The 26562-nt window shown below is 40.9% G+C and overlaps 3 long non-coding RNA genes across 3 annotated transcripts; 2 read left to right on the top strand and 1 right to left on the bottom strand.

Moving 5' to 3' along the window:
- Window positions 1-1055: 1055 nt before the first annotated feature.
- On the bottom strand, window positions 1056-2541 carry LOC146863275 (uncharacterized). Its single transcript, XR_014978583.1, has 3 exons — window positions 2038-2541; window positions 1707-1785; window positions 1056-1406 (listed from the first exon to the last, which is right to left on the bottom strand). It is a non-coding gene; the product is annotated as an uncharacterized LOC146863275 (long non-coding RNA).
- Window positions 2542-4393: 1852 nt separating this feature from the next.
- LOC146863276 (uncharacterized) lies at window positions 4394-5525 on the top strand. The gene is made up of 3 exons (XR_014978584.1): window positions 4394-4543; window positions 4796-4874; window positions 5175-5525. It is a non-coding gene; the product is annotated as an uncharacterized LOC146863276 (long non-coding RNA).
- A 3901-nt stretch (window positions 5526-9426) lies between these two features.
- Window positions 9427-10912, top strand: LOC146863277 (uncharacterized). Its single transcript, XR_014978585.1, has 3 exons — window positions 9427-9930; window positions 10183-10261; window positions 10562-10912. It is a non-coding gene; the product is annotated as an uncharacterized LOC146863277 (long non-coding RNA).
- The last annotated feature ends 15650 nt before the right edge of the window (window positions 10913-26562 follow it).

The raw sequence follows: 26562 nt of genomic DNA on the forward strand, positions 1-26562 counted from the left end.
GTGGAACATCACCCTCCCTGGTATAAACCAAGTCTGATAAGGCCACACAATTAGATGCATGAGAGGTAATAATAAGTTCGCCAGGATCTTCGCATACATATGTTTTCTACATTTATTAATGACAGGGAGTGATAAGAATCACAGAGCTCAGGGGGGGTTTATCGGGCTTGAGTATAGTCATGATGATTGCCTTGCAGAGAGTTGGGGCGAGGTGGCCCAATGACTGTGATTCATGCTACATCTCAATGAGTCGGGGGCTTTAGCTCCAGAGAGGCTAGCAATGACTTGTGATATATCTTCTGGCGTAATCGGGGCATCCAATTATTCCCGGTGCCCGTAATTCAGCCAGAGCAGTTCAATGGAATCAAAATAGTGTTGCAAAGCCTCCTGGTTGCATGCCGTCCCAGAACTGGGCAAAAAAGGAAGACATCACAGAGGGCAGTTTCGCAGGGGATGTAATCAGTTGACCATTGTTGTCCAGCAGTTCGGACACATACGATGAGGCATGTGGCCTGCGCAACAGTCCTGCCATTGTCCTACCAGAGCAGTCCTCACCATAACGTCACGCCTGCATCTCACGTCTGAGATACTTTACCTCCCTCTCCGCCTCAATTTGGTATTCTGAAAGTTTGGTTTATGTCAGCTAGTGTGCTCAGTTTGGGGTCATGGTTGAATGCCTGCTGTAGCGTCCGGAATTCCGTTTCCAGTCTTTTAAGAGTCCCACTAATCGCCTTTAACACTCTCAACTGCTTTGCGATGCACGTGCCCCAAATTACTACTTTGCAACAAAAGGGGGAACCCAAATAACCCTCCGGCATCTGGGAATGTAAATGATATATAGAAAAAGATAATGCCTCGGGACTGATACTCTCACATAAGTTTAGGCGAAGAGATAGATGAATTATCTCTCCCCTGGAGTAATATTTATTTCTCCAACAAAACCTGTATTATTAAATTTTGTGACCAAGTCAACGGCGATTCCAATGAAAACCAAAAATGTATCAATTACTTTTTATAAGTGTGAGGATATTTATTTTCTACCACACTTTTTTTGAAATTCTTTTGTTTTTAGACATATATATACAAACAAATACAATATTTACAATACTTACATATAGCACAATCACTGAACATATACATATCATCAAACGCCCTTTTTAATGTACCAGGATGCTTATGGGCTTTTTTTGAAACAGCATTCCTATATATAGAAGATCACTACTAAAGACGCACTACGAGATTTTGTCGTTTACAATCTCCTAATTATTTTGAGTGCTCTTTCACAAATAAGTCAAAACATAAATCATAATCCAGTGAGTGTCTTCAAAATAAATGTCGACGCGTTTCAGCCAAATAACTCTTTTGGCCTCATCAGGACTAGGGCATCCGAACCAATAATTTACAACCTGTAAGAACAAATTAATTGTCCCTATTAATATCCATCTTATCTCTATTTAGATTATATACACAGAAACACAGGAATAATATTAAAAGACACTATATTACAGTTATATTACAACAGTTCAAAACTGAAGTGGCGGCTCATACAACAAAACGTAGAACTTCAAATAAAACACCCAGAGTGTATAACAACCTTACAACCCAATCTAATATATCACCGACAGTGAATGTAAAGCAATTAGGTGTATTAATATGTGATATGTTGAATAAACTTAAAATACCTTATATTGAAAACTGCATATTACCTATTGTCCAATTAGGGTATGGTCGGAACAAATAATCGTCTTTTCTTTCTTTCTTTTTTCTATAAATTATTTTGGCGGGCTAAAAGCAATCAAAACCAAAAATTATCTCAATGGAAAATCACTCCACCTATAATCAATGTATCTATTTCCAAGTCACTGACTCCCACATCCGTTACCCTTTATCTTAAAGTCAGTATAATCTCAAAGTGCATCGATTGTATCGTTATTTAAAACGAGAAAACCCAAAGTAATTGACACCGTAGGTTACACCCATTAGGGGAAATTAGATAATAGAACCTGCCTATTATTGAAAAGGATATGTGGTACATACCTTGTGTATAATTATTCGACCCTTCCAAAACCACTCGTTATACGGTTCAAGTATTCTGCATATGTTTGTGCATATACACTGTTTTAGCACTGCTTGAGGTCGCCTCGCTCTCAACTCTGTCAATAGAACCAATAAAAAAACCAAATCTAAGTATCAATTCTCTTTAGCCTTGGTGTAACGGTAGGTATATTTACACTTTTGCCGAATCGTACGTCTCCTTACCTCGAAGTTTATACACAGGACCCACTTCTAACGTTCCTTCTCCCTCCAGTCTACACGGATCGCGTCCGATGTCACGTGATGCGGAAGTCTATTTAAACCCGGCAAATATTGCCGTAAACATAATAAAAGGACCACTCTCTCTATGTTGATGGTAGACAACGACATTGCCAACCATAGACCTAGTAAAAGGACTACTATTCAACTGAAACGGAGAACAGTAAGTTTATACATACGGAAACGAATAAATACCCAAATTCACCAAAATGCACATATATGTTATTGCCGCCATCATGGAAAGTCCTAATCAGGTCCTAATGGATTCAATTCAGAGTGGGGATAATTGAATAATATTAAATGCCCTAAACTAGCGTTATATGCTCTTCTTTTCTTTTACTCATTAAATACCTGCTTAAACAAGATTGAAAATAAAGTGCAAAAAAATGTAGAGAAGTTACCTTATATCCCAGTATATTACCGCCACTCCTTACATTCTAGCTATCCACAATACATTAGTGTAGATAAGTACGAACCGACTATTGCAAGCAACATCGTCTGAAGAACATGTGAACCCTTTTTACGCTCCATTATTGTATAAGAGCCCAGATCTCATCTTTATCATTAAGGCCTAGCGTTGTGGTATGATATTTCGCTATTAGTCTGGCCTCTAATCTGTTAAGTTTTGTTTGTAACTCAGTTTTTTCGAAATTACCGACTAAACACATTACTGACCATTTTAAGTCATTTTCTGAATGCAGATGGTTCTGAAAATGCTGCACCAATGGGGCCCCCTGAACTTTACATTTAATTCTTGATTTGTGTTGCAATATACGTTTCTTTACATGCTGTGTTGTCTGGCCTATGTAATATTTATTACAAGGACACTTTATGCAATAAATTGCATTTTTTGAATTGCAATTAGAAAATGTTTTTTGGTAGTGCGTAAGGCCATTAATCTCCAACTGTTTGGAGTCTTCTGTTAGATTACATGCCACACAGTTTTGGCATCGGAAGTGACCAACTACCGGTGGTAATTGCAGGAGGTTCCGCAGATCTTTTCTTGGTATTTCTGTCTGTCTTGTAGCCCTCACGAGTTGTTGTCGGATATTTTTACCTTTTTTAAAAGCAAACAAAGGTTTCGAAATTCCCAAAGGCTCAATTATTTTCCAGTTATTTTGGACAATTTTTTTGACTTTATTAGCTTTTGGATCAAAAGTCAACACACATGTCAATGGAGTGATTTTATCCTTTGCTTTTGGAACTAATAAGACTTCCCTCGGGGTGTACCACGCTCTTTTGAGTGCACCTTTCACTAATTTTTTCGGGTATCCTCGAGTTATTAATTTGTCTTTTAATATCTCTGCATTAGTGAAAAAGTCTTTTTTGTTTGTACAATTTCTTCTTACACGGAGAAATTGTCCGTACGGCAAATTTTCCTTTAAAGTACGTGGGTGGCTACTTGTAAAATGTAAAAGAGTGTTACGGTCTGTCGGTTTAGTGTATAGACAAACCCCCAGTACTTCATTTTCCTGTTGGATAAAGACATCCAGAAAGTTTATTTTGTCATGGTCAGCACTTTTAGTGAAGTTAAATTCAGCTGTTCTTGAGTTTAGCCAGTTGTGAAAGTCTTGTAGACATGTATCATCTCCATCCCAAATCATAAAAATATCATCTATATAGCGACACCAAAACCCAATATTGGTTAAAAATGGGTTGGTGTCACTATATATCCATCTTTTTTCGAATTCAGCCATAACTAGGTTAGCTATTTCAGGTGAAAAACTGCAGCCCATTGCGACTCCCGATACTTGCAAGTACAAATTTTCTTTGAAATTAAAAAAATTATTTTTTAAGCATAAAGTAGCTAGGGCTATTATGAATTCGGTAGGAACTTGATGGGGGCGATCTCTTTCATCCAGTTTATATTGCATGACAGCCAATGCCTCATCTTGTGCAATATTTGCCGGGTTTAAATAGACTTCCGCATCACGTGACATCGGACGCGATCCGTGTAGACTGGAGGGAGAAGGAACGTTAGAAGTGGGTCCTGTGTATAAACTTCGAGGTAAGGAGACGTACGATTCGGCAAAAGTGTAAATATACCTACCGTTACACCAAGGCTAAAGAGAATTGATACTTAGATTTGGTTTTTTTATTGGTTCTATTGACAGAGTTGAGAGCGAGGCGACCTCAAGCAGTGCTAAAACAGTGTATATGCACAAACATATGCAGAATACTTGAACCGTATAACGAGTGGTTTTGGAAGGGTCGAATAATTATACACAAGGTATGTACCACATATCCTTTTCAATAATAGGCAGGTTCTATTATCTAATTTCCCCTAATGGGTGTAACCTACGGTGTCAATTACTTTGGGTTTTCTCGTTTTAAATAACGATACAATCGATGCACTTTGAGATTATACTGACTTTAAGATAAAGGGTAACGGATGTGGGAGTCAGTGACTTGGAAATAGATACATTGATTATAGGTGGAGTGATTTTCCATTGAGATAATTTTTGGTTTTGATTGCTTTTAGCCCGCCAAAATAATTTATAGAAAAAAGAAAGAAAGAAAAGACGATTATTTGTTCCGACCATACCCTAATTGGACAATAGGTAATATGCAGTTTTCAATATAAGGTATTTTAAGTTTATTCAACATATCACATATTAATACACCTAATTGCTTTACATTCACTGTCGGTGATATATTAGATTGGGTTGTAAGGTTGTTATACACTCTGGGTGTTTTATTTGAAGTTCTACGTTTTGTTGTATGAGCCGCCACTTCAGTTTTGAACTGTTGTAATATAACTGTAATATAGTGTCTTTTAATATTATTCCTGTGTTTCTGTGTATATAATCTAAATAGAGATAAGATGGATATTAATAGGGACAATTAATTTGTTCTTACAGGTTGTAAATTATTGGTTCGGATGCCCTAGTCCTGATGAGGCCAAAAGAGTTATTTGGCTGAAACGCGTCGACATTTATTTTGAAGACACTCACTGGATTATGATTTATGTTTTGACTTATTTGTGAAAGAGCACTCAAAATAATTAGGAGATTGTAAACGACAAAATCTCGTAGTGCGTCTTTAGTAGTGATCTTCTATATATAGGAATGCTGTTTCAAAAAAAGCCCATAAGCATCCTGGTACATTAAAAAGGGCGTTTGATGATATGTATATGTTCAGTGATTGTGCTATATGTAAGTATTGTAAATATTGTATTTGTTTGTATATATATGTCTAAAAACAAAAGAATTTCAAAAAAAGTGTGGTAGAAAATAAATATCCTCACACTTATAAAAAGTAATTGATACATTTTTGGTTTTCATTGGAATCGCCGTTGACTTGGTCACAAAATTTAATAATACAGGTTTTGTTGGAGAAATAAATATTACTCCAGGGGAGAGATAATTCATCTATCTCTTCGCCTAAACTTATGTGAGAGTATCAGTCCCGAGGCATTATCTTTTTCTATATATCATTTACATTCCCAGATGCCGGAGGGTTATTTGGGTTCCCCCTTTTGTTGAAGAGATTTATATTTACACCTAGTTAGGTGTGAGGGTACTAACTATAAAAAGAGAGATACATCCTTTGAGAGTATTTGAGTAAAAGAAATAGTAAAGATATGAGTCAACTGGCTTTTCTAATTTTAATTTTATAAATATTTTGTTATTGTGTACACAGGAACAGGAATATAGTAGCTATAGACATTCATTGATATGACAGAACCCCTATTAGTGAGTTACACTGAAGAAGAAATAAGTGCCCTGTGCAAAATCCCTTCGTTACTAAGTGGAGATCAAACAGTCACACAGGTCCTGAATATTGATAAAGTTGAGAGATTGAAACAACTGAAAAAGAAAAACATTAGAACCCAACTTCATGCACAAGTGTTGCTGGAACATCTAAAAAACAACACCATCCCAGTTGGACTCCAAGTGAGAAATATTCCGGTAATCTTTATCACTGATAAGGCTTATTTGGGTAAATTTGGTGGAGTAGGTACAAAATGCTCCATAGATTGGATGGCATTATCAATAGAAACTGCCCTCAGACTGAATGAAGAAGAACTCAAAGAAATTCAGCTATTAGAACAAGAAATCTTGGGAGATACCACCATAAAAGACTCTAAATCTTTGTTGGAAACAGTCGAAAAAACAATAGCGGAATTCAAAATTCATACCACAAATCAAAAAACTACAAAAGTGGCTAGAGACATAAAAAACTTTAAATTGGAAGAGATTTACCCTTATTTAAAGGAAGATTTTTATCAGAACAATAATCCCAGCTCCCTAAATCTGCAATATAGGGGTAGATCACGAAATAAATTCATTACTTTTTCAGACACCTCCTCAGATTCTGACCAAGGGTCCTATAATAATTATCATCCAAACCCACAATATCCCAGATCCCAACCTTTTTTTGGCAGAGGCCGGTATCGAGGGAGAGGAGGAGGAACAAGATGGAGAGGATACAATACACAAGTTGGCCAATATCACCAACAAGGCCAATATCAGACTCCAGAACAATATCAAAATCAGGATCCAGAGACTTTCAGAACCAGGAAGAAGACATACAGACGTTGAATATAAACAACTTACATAAGCAAGATAGATTAGAGACTATACCTATATATAATCTATCTAAATACACGCCCACTCAAACAGAATTGTTGGTTTTGAATAAAGGGTTATCTTTTGTTCCCACAGCCCTACAAAATCCTGTGGACACTAAAACTGAGATTCTACACTTTTTGAGAAAGGTTAGGCTTCAAGCCTTCTTCTTAGAAAAAGAAAAAAATGAACAGTTAAATATTAGTGGCCTAAGAAATAAATCAAATTTCATCCCAGAAAGCATTCTTCTGCCTACAGAAATTTTGATCTTCGAGGAACAAATTCTAAGAGAACTTGACGCATTACAAAACAAGAACGTTTTTTTCAATGCTAACTGCAGTAAACAGGAATTTCAAGCCCTTAAAGATTTAGCCAATAACCCTACAATAATAATTAAGCCGGCTGATAAAGGGGGTGGAATCGTGCTTTGGGATACAGACAAATATGATCATGAAGTTATTCGACAATTGTCTAATCCAATGCATTACAGATTACTGGGAACTAACCCTACACTCGAGTTAAAATCAGAGATCTTTGAGATTACCAAAGATGGTTTAGAGGGAGGTTGGTTATGTAAGAACGAGTTTGATTATCTCAATAGTGACAAAACTAAGACACCAAGTATATATGTTTTACCAAAGGTGCACAAAACATTGATAGATCCACCAGGTAGACCCATTGTGTCTGCATGTGGTTCTATTTTGGAACCATTGGCCAAATACATTGATACTTTTCTGATTCCTTTGGTGAAAAAGACTCCATCCTATGTGAGAGATACAATGGATTTGATATCGAAGGTAGAAGGATTACCTTATAACAGAGAAAAACAACTTCTGGTGTCCTTTGATATCGAATCCTTGTATACCAACATTCCACAAGATGAGGCATTGGCTGTCATGCAATATAAACTGGATGAAAGAGATCGCCCCCATCAAGTTCCTACCGAATTCATAATAGCCCTAGCTACTTTATGCTTAAAAAATAATTTTTTTAATTTCAAAGAAAATTTGTACTTGCAAGTATCGGGAGTCGCAATGGGCTGCAGTTTTTCACCTGAAATAGCTAACCTAGTTATGGCTGAATTCGAAAAAAGATGGATATATAGTGACACCAACCCATTTTTAACCAATATTGGGTTTTGGTGTCGCTATATAGATGATATTTTTATGATTTGGGATGGAGATGATACATGTCTACAAGACTTTCACAACTGGCTAAACTCAAGAACAGCTGAATTTAACTTCACTAAAAGTGCTGACCATGACAAAATAAACTTTCTGGATGTCTTTATCCAACAGGAAAATGAAGTACTGGGGGTTTGTCTATACACTAAACCGACAGACCGTAACACTCTTTTACATTTTACAAGTAGCCACCCACGTACTTTAAAGGAAAATTTGCCGTACGGACAATTTCTCCGTGTAAGAAGAAATTGTACAAACAAAAAAGACTTTTTCACTAATGCAGAGATATTAAAAGACAAATTAATAACTCGAGGATACCCGAAAAAATTAGTGAAAGGTGCACTCAAAAGAGCGTGGTACACCCCGAGGGAAGTCTTATTAGTTCCAAAAGCAAAGGATAAAATCACTCCATTGACATGTGTGTTGACTTTTGATCCAAAAGCTAATAAAGTCAAAAAAATTGTCCAAAATAACTGGAAAATAATTGAGCCTTTGGGAATTTCGAAACCTTTGTTTGCTTTTAAAAAAGGTAAAAATATCCGACAACAACTCGTGAGGGCTACAAGACAGACAGAAATACCAAGAAAAGATCTGCGGAACCTCCTGCAATTACCACCGGTAGTTGGTCACTTCCGATGCCAAAACTGTGTGGCATGTAATCTAACAGAAGACTCCAAACAGTTGGAGATTAATGGCCTTACGCACTACCAAAAAACATTTTCTAATTGCAATTCAAAAAATGCAATTTATTGCATAAAGTGTCCTTGTAATAAATATTACATAGGCCAGACAACACAGCATGTAAAGAAACGTATATTGCAACACAAATCAAGAATTAAATGTAAAGTTCAGGGGGCCCCATTGGTGCAGCATTTTCAGAACCATCTGCATTCAGAAAATGACTTAAAATGGTCAGTAATGTGTTTAGTCGGTAATTTCGAAAAAACTGAGTTACAAACAAAACTTAACAGATTAGAGGCCAGACTAATAGCGAAATATCATACCACAACGCTAGGCCTTAATGATAAAGATGAGATCTGGGCTCTTATACAATAATGGAGCGTAAAAAGGGTTCACATGTTCTTCAGACGATGTTGCTTGCAATAGTCGGTTCGTACTTATCTACACTAATGTATTGTGGATAGCTAGAATGTAAGGAGTGGCGGTAATATACTGGGATATAAGGTAACTTCTCTACATTTTTTTGCACTTTATTTTCAATCTTGTTTAAGCAGGTATTTAATGAGTAAAAGAAAAGAAGAGCATATAACGCTAGTTTAGGGCATTTAATATTATTCAATTATCCCCACTCTGAATTGAATCCATTAGGACCTGATTAGGACTTTCCATGATGGCGGCAATAACATATATGTGCATTTTGGTGAATTTGGGTATTTATTCGTTTCCGTATGTATAAACTTACTGTTCTCCGTTTCAGTTGAATAGTAGTCCTTTTACTAGGTCTATGGTTGGCAATGTCGTTGTCTACCATCAACATAGAGAGAGTGGTCCTTTTATTATGTTTACGGCAATATTTGCCGGGTTTAAATAGACTTCCGCATCACGTGACATCGGACGCGATCCGTGTAGACTGGAGGGAGAAGGAACGTTAGAAGTGGGTCCTGTGTATAAACTTCGAGGTAAGGAGACGTACGATTCGGCAAAAGTGTAAATATACCTACCGTTACACCAAGGCTAAAGAGAATTGATACTTAGATTTGGTTTTTTTATTGGTTCTATTGACAGAGTTGAGAGCGAGGCGACCTCAAGCAGTGCTAAAACAGTGTATATGCACAAACATATGCAGAATACTTGAACCGTATAACGAGTGGTTTTGGAAGGGTCGAATAATTATACACAAGGTATGTACCACATATCCTTTTCAATAATAGGCAGGTTCTATTATCTAATTTCCCCTAATGGGTGTAACCTACGGTGTCAATTACTTTGGGTTTTCTCGTTTTAAATAACGATACAATCGATGCACTTTGAGATTATACTGACTTTAAGATAAAGGGTAACGGATGTGGGAGTCAGTGACTTGGAAATAGATACATTGATTATAGGTGGAGTGATTTTCCATTGAGATAATTTTTGGTTTTGATTGCTTTTAGCCCGCCAAAATAATTTATAGAAAAAAGAAAGAAAGAAAAGACGATTATTTGTTCCGACCATACCCTAATTGGACAATAGGTAATATGCAGTTTTCAATATAAGGTATTTTAAGTTTATTCAACATATCACATATTAATACACCTAATTGCTTTACATTCACTGTCGGTGATATATTAGATTGGGTTGTAAGGTTGTTATACACTCTGGGTGTTTTATTTGAAGTTCTACGTTTTGTTGTATGAGCCGCCACTTCAGTTTTGAACTGTTGTAATATAACTGTAATATAGTGTCTTTTAATATTATTCCTGTGTTTCTGTGTATATAATCTAAATAGAGATAAGATGGATATTAATAGGGACAATTAATTTGTTCTTACAGGTTGTAAATTATTGGTTCGGATGCCCTAGTCCTGATGAGGCCAAAAGAGTTATTTGGCTGAAACGCGTCGACATTTATTTTGAAGACACTCACTGGATTATGATTTATGTTTTGACTTATTTGTGAAAGAGCACTCAAAATAATTAGGAGATTGTAAACGACAAAATCTCGTAGTGCGTCTTTAGTAGTGATCTTCTATATATAGGAATGCTGTTTCAAAAAAAGCCCATAAGCATCCTGGTACATTAAAAAGGGCGTTTGATGATATGTATATGTTCAGTGATTGTGCTATATGTAAGTATTGTAAATATTGTATTTGTTTGTATATATATGTCTAAAAACAAAAGAATTTCAAAAAAAGTGTGGTAGAAAATAAATATCCTCACACTTATAAAAAGTAATTGATACATTTTTGGTTTTCATTGGAATCGCCGTTGACTTGGTCACAAAATTTAATAATACAGGTTTTGTTGGAGAAATAAATATTACTCCAGGGGAGAGATAATTCATCTATCTCTTCGCCTAAACTTATGTGAGAGTATCAGTCCCGAGGCATTATCTTTTTCTATATACCAAATTACTACTTTGAGCGCCTCCCATAGTGAGTAGGGTGAACTTACTGACCCGGCATTTAAAGCAAAATACTCTCCCTGAACGCCGCATCTCGCAGTGCATGCAGGGGTAGCCACCATGAAAACATGTGGAGTAGGATCTTTGGAATCTGGAGGACCAAGCGCACCGGCGAGTGGTCAGAGAGAGTGCGTGGCAAATGCTCAACTAACGTTGTCCAGGGAAATGCATCTCCTGACACTAACCAGAAGTGGATGTGGTGCGATCCGTGAGTGGAGGAAAAGCAAGTTTGATCGTGTTTAGTTTGATGTGTTCGCCGCCAGACATCCAGCACTGCATTATCAGTGATCAGCATATTGAGGGCCTCTGCAGACCACGGGTGTTGCAGTCTGATACAGAAGTGATCCGGGTGTTCCTGCAGCGCAACATTAAAGTCTCCACCCCATAGCACTGGCCAAGGACCATAATCCGATATCTATTTCCAGGTATTGAGAAAGAAGCCAGGGTCATCAGCATTTGGACCATAGGTGGCTACCATTATCATTGGTTGTGCATTAAGTGTGCCTACCAGAATGACATATCTGCAGTCTTTGTCAATGAGGAAGTAAGTAGTGCGCCATGGCAGCCTTTTCTTGAGTAGTATTGTGACGCCACAGGCATCATTTGAGTAGATTGCGGAATAGGCACGAGGTCATGGTGGTCGAGCAGTATTTTCCTACTGGGAACTACATGAAGTAGCACACTGTGATTTGAGTCACCCACCCCACCTAGGGCACGCCAGTTAAGACAAGTATTTCTACCATAGGCCCACCTGCCCAGTTAAGCATGACATCGTTAGGGTCTCTGTGGGCGACATTTCCATGAATTAGTCTAATCATTGTCACTGGTGCGGCCTTCTTCTGACAAACTAGGTGAGATGGGTAACTTCTTACTCTCTCGGCTGAATTGCTTCGCATGAGTCAACGCAGCCTTGGGATCTGTGAAGAACTGCAGCCTGCCCCACGGGCAATGCACAAGTTGGCCGGGTATAGAATGGGATAAGGAATCTCCAACTACTGAAGGATATGTTTTGCCGGTAGAAATTTCCTCCTTGCAGCCTGCACTGCTAGGGTGAAGTCCAGGAAGAGGGAGAGGGTATTTCCCTGATGTCTGACCTCTCCCACTTCTCTAGCTTTCCGAAAGATCACGTCACAGTAATTTAATAGGCGAGCAATTATAAGGCATGCTGGGGCACCAGGCGGGGGTTATGCAACTACGTTTCGGAGCTTACACACCAACCTCCCCCCCAGACCAGCAGGCCCACCTTAGGCCGCCTTATCTGCGATCTGCTTCTGGTGGCATCGGTGGCCACACAGGCGGGTATCACACAGCCACATCACATCGCTGTCTTCAATGCAGTTTGGTGAGCCGTCCAGGCACACCAATACCGTCAAACAGACTGCTGTGGCCTTCAGGAAGGTCGCGGCAGTGCATCGGGTAAAGGGGAGCGTCGACCGGGCACTCCAGCCGCACAGGATCTAGCCCAGGTGCCTCACCAGCAGAGCTGCTAACCACGGGGTCTTCTTGGGAAGGCACCATTCGGTAACGCCAACAGCCTTGGGCGAGGGCAATGGGGGGATAGGGGTGCTGTGTGTGCTCAGAAGGAGCCTTCTGCTGTCCTGTTAGTAGCCCCCACCCATCCAACCCCACCTCCTTACTGTCTGACCTTTATAGCGGACGTCTCGGTCACACACTTCCCAACAGCGTATCAGCAGGGATGCGCCAGTTATTGTGTGCCACAGCTCCGCCACCATGGATGCGCCGCATTTGGGCAAAAACGGCACAGATGCGTGACGCATCTGTGCCGTAAAAGTGGCGCATTGCTGGAGTTGCGTCGCAGGCGCGACGCAGCTCCAGCAATGCTCTGGGGGGCCCTATCTTGTTAATGCTGCGTCAATCCTTATGCCTGCTTCAGGAAGGCGCAGGGTTTTGATGCAGCATCGTCATAAAAGTGACTGAGTGAAATCTTGTAGATTTCACTCAGCCACTTTTAGGAGGCGTTCCTGCGCTGGAACGCCCCCCCCCCTGCGCAGGAACGCCTACATGTGGCGCAGGGCTTTACAACATGACACATCTCCCAGATGCGTCACGTTGTAAGTACCCCGCACCATGGCGCAGGATTTGCGCCGCCGCTGCGTCACAAGAGTGACGCAACGGCGGCGTAAATGAGGCGCAAGGGGCTTGTAAATCTGCCCCTAGGTATGCAGCTTTTTGCGGAGCAGCTGCGATGCGAACTACACCACCTTCAGTCTTGGTAGTGGCCTCCTCAGCCTGGTGCAGTAAGCGGCCTTTGTCGATTCTCCAGTTTAATGGCTAGCAGCCAGGCCGCTCCATGCCCATCAGAGTCGCCATTCTTTAAAAAAACACAAATGGGCAGAGGGGATCACAAGCAAAGGTCTTTGAGAGTATATGAGAGCAGCAACATTCAGAGAAAACATTAAAGGTGTGTATTCCTGACAGTTGTCCTATCACAGAGGTTTACTTGTCTCTTTAGATCTGCTGAAGGAAGACAGGTGGAATTGTTCACCAAATCACAGGAAAAAAGAAATGCTACTAAGCCAAACTGTTTGTTACCACAAAGCAAGAGCTCAGCGTCCCGCTCTGGTGTACCTAAATCTGCATAAACTTAAACTCCCCAAAAATCATGGCCTCCCACACATGAGCTCGTAGCTCATTGTAGTACAAAATAAATGTGATATTTTACTTGTCAGCCCACTCTGGCAACGTTTAGCAATGTCCTATAAGTGAGGTAACACGCTGTACCTTAAGGCCACCAAAATAATACAGGTATAATTGAGAATTCAGTCGATGCTGTCCTCAAAATCCATGCTAAGCTGTTGTTTCAGAAAAAGAAATGCATTTATTTCCCTGCTGGTCTCTTGGCGAATTCAGATGCGCTCCGCGGGGGTCTGGCACATGTGTAATTACAATCAGAGGGAAGGATCGCGCCTTTTCATGGGCACGCTCGGCGCGAGCAGGTTTCACGGGAGCGTAGTCAGTATCGCCTTTCTACAGGTTTGTCTGCACGCTGAGATGCAAGTCAATAGAGGAGAGCTAAATGCACAATGCTCAAATTGCCTTTCACAGCAGCAGGATTGTCTCACACAAACAACCTTTGTGGTAATGTCCTGAGCCAATGCCTTATTTAGTTTCTTGGACCCTGCTTATTTTCTAGCAGTTTATGTGAAGGGCCAGATCACAGTAATTGCACCAGTGCTGGGCAATAGTTTTCACTGCGTCTGAGTAATTTCGTAGTCTCCTTTGCACCCATGTCCATCACCGAAGCATTAACAATGTCAATCATTTTGTTTTTCGTACAAAGAGAAACGATGATCTCACCCTTTAGTGAGACCAGAGAATATGTACCACATGAGCATCAGCAGTGCAAGCTTCCCTCCCTCACACGACGCAAGGGGAAGCACAGCATGCTCATCAGCAGTGCAAGCTTACCTTCCTCGCAGAACAGGAAAGGAAGCAGAACATGGGCATCAGGAGTGCAAGTGTCCCTTCCTTGCAGAACATGGGTGTCAGCAGTGCAAGCTTCTCTTCCTCACAGAACAGGCAGGGTAGCAGAACATGGGCATTAGTAGAGTAAGTGTCCCTTTCTTACAGAACATGGGTATCAGCAGTCCAAGCTTCTCTTCCACGCAGAACAGGAAGGGGAGCAGAACAAGGGCATCAGCAGTACAAACTTCCCTCACACATGGAACAGAGACAGCATGTGGTTCAGCAGTGCAGGTTTCTAGTCCACTAATATCAGGTTCAGCATGGCCATCAGCAGTGCAAACATCCCTGCCTTCAGAACACAATAACAAAGTATCATCAGTTAAACCTCCTTCACTCACAGAAGAGTGACAGAAGGGACATCAGTAGCACCAGCTCCACATACACCTTGAAAGGCAGCCCACTGGATATCATACTGTAAATTGCTATCCTTTAAAGGACAGGTATAGCATGGCATCAGCAGTAAATACTTCCCTCCCCCTCACACACAGTACATACCCCATGAACATCAGAACTGCAAGATTCTTTTACAAGCACAAGAGTTACAGCATGGGCATCAGCTGGTTTTCCTACCGCCCTACCTCCCAGAAATGATACAATATGGCCATCTACAATGCAAGCTTTACCTCTACATAGAAAAGGTACTACATGGTCATCTGTAGTGCAAATATCGGAACACAAAAGAGGTGTAACTTTCGCATATGCAGCCCAAGCCTCACTCCCTCATATAACAGATACTAGTACCTGGACATAGGCAGAGCAATCTTCCCACGCTCATAGAGCACATACAATATGGACGTCTGTTATGCAAATTCCCCTCTTCTGAGAAGAGATGCAGATACAGTTAGATCAGCAGTGCAAAGTTCCCTCCCTCACAGACTCGGCTCTGCATGGCATTATCAATTGAAGATTCCTTTTTGCCTGCCTCCCTCTATTTTCTGACCTCGTTTTTGCTGGTGTTAGGACTCTGTGAACTTAACCACTGCTGACCAGTGCTAAAGTGCTTGTGTTCTCTCCCCTAAACATGATAAGATTGGCTCAAACCCCAAATGGTATATTTAAATTACTTATAAGTCCATAGTAAAGTGCACAACATGTGCCCAGGGCCTGCAAATTAAGTGCTACTAGTGGGACAGCAGCACTCATAGGGCCACCCGCTTAAGTAGCCCTCCAACAATGGCTCAGGCCTGCAATTGCAAAGCCTGTTGCAGTTTTACACTGCCATTTTTACCTGCCAACTTACCCTCTTGCCAGGGCTCAACCTTCCCTTTTTTATTTATATGTCACCCCTAAGGTAGACCCTGTCTAACTCACAGGGCAGGGCGCAATATATTTAAAATGCTGGACATGTACTTTTATGTTTTACATGTCTTGATAGTGAAAAACTTCCAATTTTGTTTTTCACTACTACAAGGCCTATCACTCCTGTAGGATAGCATTTGGAATACCTTATTACATCTTTTAAGTATAATTCCTAATTGTGAAGAGATATACTTTTCAAGTTTGGTGCTACTCGATTCACAATTTAAAATCACAATTTATGGTGAATGGATTTTAAATTACAGTTTAGCAAATGCCACTTTTAGAAAGTTTGCATTTACTTACTTTAGCCATTTGGTGCCTACTGCCTTTCTCTGTCCAGTCTGGCTGGATAATAGAGGTATATTCGCTTGAGGCAGCCACACAGAGAAGGAGCTGATGTGTATCTTAATGGGTCTTTCTGTGAGATGGGAGGGAGGATCTGGGCACAGCCTCACACTTACACCTGAATAGGCTATGTCCTGTCTACACACAAAGGGCTGCCTACCACCCGGTAGTGAGTCTGGAGCCAGGGCAGGAAGGGAAGACCTCTGTGCACTTCAAAACCTCAAAGGCACCACTGGGTATACTGACGCCATTACTTTAGTACACATCTGGAACTGTGACCAGTATGCCAGGAAGAAGAACTGCTGTGCTGTGGAAAGGACTGCCACTCTGCTGGACTTCTGCTTTGCTTTGCTGAACTCTTGCCTTGCTGAGTTGGCCTGCTGCCTGCTTTTCTCCTGCCTGAGTGAAAAGGACTGGACCCATTTTACTTGAACCCAGAGTGATTCCAAGAGCTTGTTGGCTTGCCTCATGTGTTAAGTTTCAGGTATATAAAAAGATTTAAACTACTTGCATCTGCATCTGGCTATGAGTCTTCTCCCTCAAGTGGTGCCACCCTAGTCCTGGACCCTTGTAAGTGAGGCCTAAGGTGCTTCTACATCGAAAACCTATGCATTCTCATGGGAACCGGTGCATCTTTGCCTTTGCATAAGTCTAAACCAGCGCATCCTTGTCAGTGCGTGGAGTGGACCTGGTGCATCGCCCTCGGAACCAGCATATCGCCTTTGGAATCGTCGCACCGCCTACTGTGGGTGCAGCAGCCATGCATTGCATTTGGAATCAGCACCTCACATTCGGAACCAATGTATTGCCGCAGTTGCGTGGAGAAAATTGACGTATCTCATCCACTGCGTGGCTCGACATCGATGCAGTGCTTTGGCTGCACCTCGCATCTTCCCTAATGACGACTCATCCCGGATCAACAGAACTTTGGTTCATTGGGCCCAAGTGGGTCCCTGTATCCTGCCACACTCCTTTCGCAGTCCGCCTGAACTTTTAACTTTTCCCTGGTCTAGCGCTAACAGATAACCCAAATAAGTGCTTATTGCTTCTAAGCGCTATTTGACATTTATTCTTTACAAATTGATATTTCAATGTCTACTGGTTAGATTTTTGTTGCTTTGGTCTTGTTTTATTTATAAAATCATAATCTGTTTTCTAACTTAGTGTGGTGTTTTCACTGTGTTACTGTTTGAAGTGTTGCATAAATACTTTACAAATTGCCCCTTAAGTTAAGCCTGACTGCTCTGTACCAAGCTACCGGAGGGTGAGCACAGGATAATTTAGGGTGTTTTGTGACTTACCAAGACTAGGTTCCTGCTTGGACAGGATGCATATCTTTCCCAGCCAAAAACCCAATTTCTAATTGGTTTGTATTATAACCAGAATCAATTCAGCATCTCTTCACTGGTGTAAAATCTGGACTGATCATTTTAAATATTACTTCCATACGGACAAGGACTTTTGGGACCTACCAAAATTCAGCTCATGATCGACCAGTGGGCCTCCCGACCCACAATTTGGGAAACACTGTAGGATCAGGGTTAATTATTCATATTTATTTATTTTCAGTTGTTCAGACTTTGGTTAGTAGTATGTGAAGGTTAATGTTAACTTTGTTTTAAATGAATTATATATGGGAAAGAGATAATGTTAAAAATAGACTATGGATAATTATTTGATTTCATTTAATTAATACTGATTAATGGCTAGGGTAAAGTTGGCTAAAGTATTATGGTGAGGTTAATAATTCAATTTTATTTGATATGATTCAATATTGTGATTGCGGTTACATATAATAATGAAATGCAAATGATTTAATCTAATTAATTAAAATATTGTTAGTGTAGTAAGGATGATATAGCTGCAGGGTCATCAGCAGTGTGGTCGATGCAGTTGTAAATACATGTAGAAAACACATTAAAGAGGTAGCCGACATGTAAGAACTATCATACTACCGGGCCAGACAGGTCAGAGGAATCAAGCTGAATGATTTCACCAAATATATTATTGTAATTATAGCACACAAGATACAGCCTCATGTGAAGCTGTGCTACCTTTGTGCAGAGCAGCCAAGAACCTTCCAGAACTCTATAAGAGATGACATGTGAAAGCGATTTAGCTTGTTGAAGCACATAACTAAAGATGAAGGGGCATATTTATTAGGAAACTTAGCAAAGCAGCACAACATGTCACCTTGCTGTGCTGCGCTGCGTGATAGGGCAAGGGCAGGAATGTGCCGTATTTTACATTATACGTTGCTTTCTTGTCATTTCCGTTTGCTGGCGCACAATGTGCTGCCTAGCGCCAAAGCAGGCACCCTTGCACCATGGTGCAAGGTTGCCTGCATTGTAAGCAGGATTGTTTATGTCCAGAAAGGGACACCTTCCTGCACAATAACATTCTTGAGAGACAATTTCCGCTTTCTATGTGTGCTGCAGAAGGCAACACACAGAGACAGAGGAAGTAACAAGGAAAAATAAGGATATAACGCCTCACCTGGGGAGGTGCAGCATTTTGACACATTTCAAGGTCTACCAGTAATGGCAAATCTGTGAATGCTCCGAAATCCATGGGTGGACGCACGCGAACATCCAAGCCCCACCCATGGAACACTTCCCTGGGGCAGAGTAATGCAACGCAGCAAAGGTGGCCTTGTGTGGCTTGATAAATCCGACATAGGTTTCGTGTGGTCCTTGTGCCCCCGTGCGTGTTGCACAAGGGCCACGCAAAACCTTCATAAATATGCCCCCAAATACCAACAGCTTAACATAGCAGTAAAAAAATAGATGAAGGCCAATGGAACTGCATCACAGACTTTTAGTGAATTGATGGAATAGGAAGATAAGCTCATATCTAATTTACCCCTGGAAAACATATTCAGAGCAGAGAAGGATCGATGGGGTAGGCACACACATGGGTTTCTGAGAAGTTTTTTTATTTTCATGCAAAATGCATTAGTTCAAGTTTCAAGTTCAAGTTTATTTTATTGTTTGATTAATAAAAATCGTTACAATCTACGAACAGCTTTAAAATTACGAATTTAAAAAAATAAAAAGAAAAAATAATTATTCTGTTTTTAGTAAAAAGACACCACTGATCATATTTTATCCAATATAGTGTCTTGTTAAGTTCATTTACAAGGTTTTAATAATGTCCTTTCTGCCACTGCAGACTTCCTGACTTGCTCCGTTCCTTGTACTAGACCTTATGAGCCATTTATTTGTTAACTTTCTTGTAGCAGTTTTGTTACCTTGGTCATAAATTTAATTCCCCAGCATGCCAAGATAGAAGAGGTGCCTCCTAGCCAGCTTATTACTGCTTGCCGGCAAGTAAGGATCTTTAACGTAATAAAAATGGCTCGTAGGTATCGTCTTCTTAAAACTAGTAAAGCTGGACATACACATAACAAATGTGTCAAAGTTTCCTTCTGGTATCCACACAGTCTGCAGTGGGGGGTTTCGATTTGGTGTTTCCAAGAAGGCCTTAAGTCCTTTGAATGGTGCATGCCCATTCGGTAAGCTACGTAGGCTTTCTTTAAAAGTTGACTATAATGTAAGGCCAAATATCCCTGTGGTTTTTGATGAGTTTAAGAGTTAATTACTGTCCACGCGTGGCACCGTTTCGTTAGAGTTTTTTTGTCTTCTAACTGAGAATTCCTTTTTGCTTAGCCGTTGGCTGCTTTACAGAAGTGCGCCTGGTCTGTTTTTTTTTCTCCATACTTCTTGTAGATCCAATGTAATCAGACAGGTGCTAAGGTAACTTCCCCATAAGATGGTATTGGGCTGGTTTTCCTGGTAATTGATTTCCTTCCAACAGATGTTGTCCATTGACTCGCTTGGAGCAGAACGGATCTTGTGACACAATTTTGCAAAAATGGACATTGACCGGAATTTTTGGTTCTGTAAGCCAAATTCAAGGCGGACTTGTGCGGGCGCGGCTGAGTGGGGCAGGTTAAACACAACTTTATACATTTTATTTTGTAGGTTGTTTAGGATTTTTGCCTCCCCTCCTAGCCACGTAGTTAGCCCGTATGACAAAGTAGGTAAAATTTGTGATGCCATTACCTATAATAAGTGAGTATAATTTGGGCCGGTCAATTTTGATTGCAATTGCTTATATGCGTAGATTAATGATTGTGCCTTCCCTTTTAATACCAGAGTGTGCTTTTTTTTTTAATCACCTTGCCCAATGGTCATCCCCAGATACTTGTATGAGTCCTGTTCTTCTAGGACTAAGTCGTTGATTGACCATTTAAATTTCAGTTTCTTCCGCTCCACTAGCCGAAGCACTTTTGTTTTTTCTTTGTTCAGCTCCAAATTTTCTTGTACTAAATAAGATGATAACAAATGTATTAAGCGTTGCAGACCTTTTGGTGTTTTACTTAATAGTACTATGTCGTCTGTGGACTGCAGAAATGGAACTGAAACATTACCAAGTTTCGGGGCATGACTCTCGATTTTTTCTAGGTTGCGTCCAATGTCTGCTAAGTATAGGTTAAAAAGATTAGGGGCTAGGACGCAGCCTTGTTTTAGACCATCCTGGGTCTCAATTTTTTTTGTTAGGCTTGTCCCATTCCCTTGTTTTACCTTTGCCCATGTATCGCTGTATAAACCAATTATTGCGTTTAGTAATTTATCCGGCAGCCCCCATTTTCTTAACTTGCTCCATAATCTTGTCCTGCTTACATGGTCAAAGGCTGCTTTTATGTCGACGAAACACCTGTGTAGACGATGGTTCTTTTTTTTGGCGTTCTCCATTAGCAGACCCAAGATGGTCAGGTTTGTGGTCGTCCCCATCCCTTGTCTAAATCCAATTTGAAAGCTAGGGATTATATTATTAGATTTTGCCCAGTCTTGCAGTTCTTCCAAAAAACATGAGGCATAAAGCTTGGCTTCAACGTCAATTAAGGAAATCAACCTGTAGTTCCCTGGGTGTTTTCGGTCCCCTTTCTTGTAAATTGGGTGAATGATGTTTCCTTTCCACAAAGCTGGTATATTTCCCTTTATATAAATGAAGTTAAATAACACTGTTAAGTGTTCAGCCCAGAACTCTTCGTTGGTTTTAAAAACTGCGGTTGGGAGGCCGTTTGGTCCAGGAGCCCCCTCTGCTTTGAGTTTTTGAATTAGCTTTTTTCAACGTATCTTGGTGGGAAGCGTCTTTTTCGAGGATCACGTTTTCTTGCGTTCTTTCGCTGGCGCATGAGTCTTTTAAGTTGTCATTTTCAACATTAATTGATGGACCTCGATTTTTTTCAGTTCTGTGTGGTTCCTTTTTTAAGTAAAGGTTCTTCACGTAGTCTCCCCAGATCCTGTCCCCGAATCCGGGGCCCTGTTGCATTACAACGCCTGAGTTTAGTTCATTAATAATGCCCCAAAAGTCTCGGGAGTTTGATTTTTTGCTTGTAAAAAGCAGTTTTTCCCAGATCGATTCTTTGTATAATGCCTTTGCCATCCATAACTTTTTCCGGTATTTTTTTCTCATACTCCTGATAATGTTATTATTTAAATTGTTTCCTTGTGTGGCCGTTCTTTGTTGGAACTTTAACGCCCTGGTTATTTTTCTCTTTTCGAATCTTAATTCAGAGTTATACCATGGTGCAGATTTTATTTTTCCGTCTCTTTTCGCCCCTGGCAGGACCGAATGCTTTTCCTTCAGGTCCTCTAATACATTTTCCCAGTTGTTTACGGGGTCTCCGTATTCTAAGCTCCTGATTTTAGTCACGAAGTTACTGGCTGTGGACTGGATGTTCTTTGTTTCACCTCCCCTCCACTTTATTTTCCGGAGGTTAAATTTCTTTGGTTGTTGCTGGAGGGAGCATAATTTTTCGGCAATGGGAATTGCGATTGTCATCCGTATAATTTGGGGGAAGTGATCACTTACTATGCGCTGAACTATTGAGTATTCCTCTATAGAGTTTGTTATACTGGCACTTACAATTGTAAAATCTATAGTAGATTTAACCTTTCCGCTCATATAGGTGAGTACCGGCAAAGAGTGACCTTTTTTTTTACTGATTAGAATTGTTAAGCCCAATGAATTTGGGTTACTCAGTGGGGCTTGTTTGAACCCATTTACTGCTTTTTTTCCCCAGTTGGGTCCACCCTTATCGGCGCTCAGTAGGTTACAATTAAAGTCTCCCGATAACATCAATGTTGGTTTTTTGCAAAGTTTTGATGAGTTTAGTTAGCGTTCCCATTTTTTCGTTTTTTGCGTTTCGGTCTGGGTGTATGTAGATATTTAATAATAGGAGCTGGTGCTGGGGCTTTGTTGTAATTTTTGTGACTTGAACCCAATTTAGCCCAACATCCAGTTCCTCTAATTCCCAGTTAAGTTTTAGCGACACAAAAGTTGATAGGCCACCTCGTGGGTGCCCATATTTGGACTGCCTCTCTGCTAGTATGTGGTAATCGATATAACCTGGAATTCCGGGGTGGGTCGAATTCCAGATCTCTTGTAAAAGAATTATATCATGTTCACTTAAAAATGATTGGGTTTCGTGATCCTGCTCCATGCTACTAAACCCGTGCACGTTCCATGAGCATATTTTAATCATTGCCGGGTTTATTTCTTCCATGTGTGGGTCTTGTATTTGTTCTCTAGCTGAGGCATTTACGACATTTCTAGGAACTCTTTTTGCTTAGCGCCGATGGAATCCATGACCAGTTCTGATTACTATGATGGGGCCCGCTTTTGAATGTCTGGTTTTTAAAGTAATTATTAGATCCTGGTGTTTTTCCCTGGGACGATGCCCGTGCTGCGCGTAGACACGTTTTTAACTCAGGGCTTCGTAGTACCTCCTCCTCTAGCTGAACTGAGCTGTTGAATAGGGGGTAGGGATATCTAGGATGCTTATGTTGCTTCAGGGTTATTCCCCAGCTCTTGAATGTTGCTTTGTGGGCAAAGATTTTAACTGATGTCCAAGTAATGACCGAGTTTTCAGTATCTGGCTTGGCTTTGTTTTGTTGAAACTCCACTGCTTCTACATCTTGTGAGGTTATTCCATTTAATTCCGGGATTTCCTTGACTAATTTTATAATGTTTCCTCTGTTTAAGATATCCTGTCTAACCTTTGTTGCGTATTCCGGAATAAAGGTCAGTACTGGTTCAATCTCGTCCTGATCTTTTTTTTGGTTTTCTTCCTGGTCCGTTTCAAGGTCTTTTGTTCTAATGGTCCGAATGTTTGTGGTTGTGAGTTTTGCCTGACCTTTGGTTGCCACATTACTCTTATCCGTTACCTTCACGTTTCCCAGTTCTGTATATTGAGTAATTTGCTTTTGTTCATTGGTAACACTCTTTAAGATAACGCTCCTGCCCCTTCCGTTTGCAGTGATCTTAAGTGGCGTCTGATCTCTTCCTAGACGTACGGGTTTAGATTCCCTATTTTGCTTGCTTATTTTGTAGTCCAAGTGCCCGTTGTCCGTTATTCGTGCTCTCTCTTTTTTTTTCTCATTTAATGGGGCCGGGCTGACCTCTGTGTTGGCTATTATGTTTTGGAGGGCTGGTTCATATACGAGTTCCTTGTTTCGAGAATCTTCCGCCAGTGATCTTGAAGACGCTGTTTGCTTTACTGACCTCTTGGTACTGTGAAAGCCTGCAAGTTGTTGTTTGCTCAGCTTCGACCCCTCAGAAATTATTGATTCTAGTTCGTGAGTAGATTCTACCGTTGACGAATTCTCGAGCGAGAAGCTCACCCTTTCTGAGTATAATAGGTTCTGTCTTCTGGAGGGGACGTTCGGCGAGACGTAATTCGTTTCGAGCCCTTGAACTACGTTCTTTGTAAAAATAGGGAAGAGCTGTTCAGAGGCTGTGGTTTGTTTATTTTGTTGTTGTTTAGGCCGTGCCTTCCTAGCTCTCTTCCTTTGTCTTTTTGTTAGTTTATCTTGGTGCTCCAATTGAGGGGTGGTCAGTTGTTTATTTGTTTGTACCTCGTGACTTTCTGTTACTCCCGTTCGAAACTCTTTATATGAAGGGGAATTGATTTTTCGGACCCCTTCATTAATGGTACTCTGTTTTGTTCGGTGAGATGGAGCTTTTGATGTTTCTTTGTTAGGGTTTTTATATGGGCTTTCTCGATTTCCCTTTGGCTCACATGAAGAATTTACAACTCCTAGGATGTCTTTCAAAATGTCTGGGAGAAACTCATGTTTTTCAATTATGCTCCCACATTCACAGTTGTTTTGTTTGACTTTGTTTGGGGTTTGGTTTGTATTTCCTGTAGTGAGTTTGTCTGTGTTTGCAATTTTGTCCGTGTTTCCCTTGTTAGCCAGTAAGGTCATTATTGTGTCTGCTTTAGAGCTTATGTTTGCTATATGCTCTGCGATGATGTTTATTAGGTCTATTTGAACCTCCATTTTGTCGGATTTGTAGTTAAGTGCTCTTATTGCCTGGTCCAGTGAACTAATGAGGGCGTTCCCCCAATGTGTGTTGGGTTGTGAGCTCCCTCCGTTCCCTAGAGGATCGTCCGGGTGTTCATACCTACTTGCTGATGAAATTAGTATAGGTTCCGACGAGTGGTCATTGTCTGTGTTACTTCTGTCACTACTGGAATCATCAATCAAGATCCTATGATCACTACTGCCGGCCTCGAGGTTACGCGGTGTTGATGCTACTGGCCCCGGCCTATGCTCCTTTGAGTTTGGGAGTGATGTTGTGGTATGCCCTAATTGAAGGGCCCTCTTTGTTTTTATATTAGTTGTCTCAGTCGATTTTAAGATGCTTGATTCTAGAAGGGAATTTGCCCTAGCGTCCTCCCCTTCTTGTCTCTGAGTTGTCGGGCCACCTATTGCTCCCACTTTATTCACTTTACTTAACTTGCCTTGATCTTTATTACTTTCGTTGTTTATGGATCCTAATTCGACAAAAATGTTTTCGAGCGACTTCGGTCCCAATGATGTCAATGAATGCGGTGGGGTTTTATGTGTGCCTTTTGTATCTTGTATACTTATTGGGCTTGGGGTTTTGTTGACCGTGCCCATTGAGCTTTCGGTGTTATTAAATGGCCCAGTTGATTTGTGGACTTGGGCCTGTACGGTCACCGTATTATTTCCTTGAGGGTTGGTTTTCTCTGTGTGAGCACTTAAGGTAGTTGATGTGGTTATTCTTTTGTGGTAACATAGGTCCGTAGGCTGATTATCCTGAAAAAGTGACTCTGACAGGCCTGTTGATTTTATCTTGTCAGGCTGAATTGGGCTTGGAAGATTTAAGGCCTCCTTAGTTGGTGCAAAAATTGCAGATACAGGGTCTTTTAAAAAAAAGAATTTGTTAATTTTTTGCTGCTGTTTTCCAGGGGTTGGGCCGGAATTTTCAGTTATTGGGACCAAACCTCCCAAGTCTATCCTCTCTCTCATTCCCTGTGCCACTGTCTCTCCCTTTGGTAGTTGAAAAGAGGTCTCTTTAGGAGACCGTACCGTTTTTGTGCTGTTCTTTTCTGTTTTTTGCTTGGAATGGTTTGTCGGTTCGTTCCAGATCTCATTTTCTTTTTTTCTTTTCTAATACCGGAACCTGTGGGCTCCTATTGGCTCCTATAGGCTTCTAAAGATCCCAATTTCTCTGTAGATGGATTCTATAAATGACTCTTTGTCTTTATTGATTTTTGTTTCCAAGCCCTTGCTGGTTTCCTGCACAAATTTGCATTTGCCACAGATTAGTTTGTTTTGTTTTCCTTTTTGTAGTGATTGCGAGCCGTCTCTTGGGCTCACCCTTTTAGCAAGGACAAGCAAACAAACGGAGTAGGCAACTTGGATGGGTCTCTTCCCTTTCTTCGTCTGAGCCCTAGATTGTAGGACGTCCGGCCGGGTTGGGCAAAATGGGCACCCACTGCCTGTGCGGTCCTGGCTGAAACACTTCTCGGCCCCTGGAACACCCAGAACCACTAGTGTCAAACGGAAACCGACTGGAGCTGCCAGAAACAGGCTGCGGGCTCAGGTGGTGATGATCCCGACACGGCCCCGGCCCCCAAACCGCAAGAGTGCAATGGTGATGGTATCAACCGCGGCTGAAATATACTGTGCCCGGGAACCTAGGTCAGAAGCTGTCCCACTCTAGCGCTGAATGAGCCTCGACTGGGAGGGGGCGCCGGAAGGGAACAAAGTTTGTGAGTATACACCCTCAAATCTCTCAAGTCCTTGATCTGCTGGGTGGTTCTTTAGCCTTGTGTGCCTGGATTGCTGATTTAAGCGGATTTTAGCTAGCTAACTGGCTAACTGGCTGACTGGCTGAGGCGGTGTCACTAAGAGCTGAGC

The sequence above is a fragment of the Triturus cristatus genome, chromosome 2_2 (genome assembly GCF_964204655.1).
Source record: "Triturus cristatus chromosome 2_2, aTriCri1.1, whole genome shotgun sequence".
NCBI lineage: Eukaryota > Metazoa > Chordata > Amphibia > Caudata > Salamandridae > Triturus > Triturus cristatus.